Source organism: Crocuta crocuta, unplaced genomic scaffold (genome assembly GCF_008692635.1).
Source record: "Crocuta crocuta isolate KB4526 unplaced genomic scaffold, BGI_CrCroc_1.0 scaffold127, whole genome shotgun sequence".
Lineage (NCBI taxonomy): Eukaryota > Metazoa > Chordata > Mammalia > Carnivora > Hyaenidae > Crocuta > Crocuta crocuta.
The window spans coordinates 5,583,616-5,585,177 of record NW_027532008.1 but is presented as its reverse complement, the minus strand read 5'-3'; positions in this window follow the sequence as shown (position 1 = coordinate 5,585,177).

The following is a 1,562-nucleotide window of genomic DNA, read 5'->3' as shown; positions in this document are numbered from 1 at the left end:
ACATGACATTGGATGAGTCACTTCCCCCTCTGGGACTCAGTTTCCCCATCTGTGAAATAGGAGTAGTAAAGCCAGCTGCAACTTGCTGAGTATCTGCCACGTGCTAGTAGGTTTCCAGATGTTTTACATTCAGTTCCTCACCAAATAAATCCTCCCCACATGACTCTGTGGACAGGGTGCAGGATCCCGCAAGTATTAGTGAGAAAACTGAGGCTCAGAGAGGGGAGGGGGCTTGTCCAACGTGGCACATCCCGGAATGGAGGTACTATGCGGCTGGCTGCATTCCTGCTTTGAGTCCCTGCTCTATTCCTCAAGACGCCTGGCTGTGCTGCTGATCAGATGCTCCGGGGTGCGTGTGAAAGGGCTCTGAAGGGCACACGTGCTGGACAGGCAGTGCTGGGATGCCATGATTGCTTATGCCAACGACACTGCCTCCCTGGAAAGATGGGCAAAGAATTATATGAGGGATGTGACAGCCATGCCCAGCAAGCTCTGTGGTCGGGTCACCCAGGGCCTACCCATTGCCAGGCACTTCACATACATCATCCGATTTAATCATTAAAGCAGTCATGTGAGGCTCTGAGAGGGTAAATAATGTACCTGCAGCGGCATAGCCGACACACAGCAAAGTCAGGATTTCAACCAGTCTGATTCCCAGCCTCACAGAAAGTGCGGGAGGGCTTGAGTGGCTGGCTGAGGCCAATTCTGTACGATCCATTGGTTTGTACAGAGTTTCGAAAGAGCTGCAGACGTCCACAGCACCAGATGTGCAGGCTGTACTGGAGACCTGTGCTCTGACACTGACTCCAGGGTGACCTTTAGCAGGTCCCCTAATACCTGTGAGCCCTGCAGGGGTGAAATAGAGGCAGCCCCTCAACTCTCCTGATATCATGAAGACGAAAATGCTGTGCACCAGTGAGTGGCCTCTTTTGAACACCTTCTTGCTGCTCTCTTTGTATAAGGAGTCAGATCTACAGCAGAAAACACTGTTAACAAGCTGTGTGACCAACAGTTAGGCTCCTTGCGGCCCCTCTGAATGGAAGCTGGGCTCAGTCCTCCTCTATCTGGACCCGCTGCAAGACCTGCCAGGGGCCCCGCTGGGGAGGGGATGTGTGTGACCAGGGTGTGTGTGCGGTGGGGGATCCTCTGTCTTTTTTATTTTTAATGTTTTATTTATTTCTGAGAGAGAGAGAGAGAGAGAGAGAGAGAGACAGCGTGAGCAGGGGAGGGTCAGAGAGAGAGGGAGACACAGAATCTGAAAACAGGCTCCAGGCTCTGAGCTATCAGCACAGAGCCTGACGCCTGACACGGGGCTCGAACCGTGAGATGGTGAGCTGAGCCAAAGTCGGACACTTAACCGACTGAGCCACCCAGGCTCCCCAAGGGGGATCCTCTATCTTGATGGTCCTCAAGTCCCCATCTCCTCCTCGCATGACCTACAGTGGCCCAGTAGCCTGGAGGGTCTTGAAACCCTTACTTTTAAACCTTTCTGTTTGTTTGTTTAATGCTTAAAAAAATGGCATGAACTGGACACAAAACCAGAGTCAAGAAGAACCTGGACC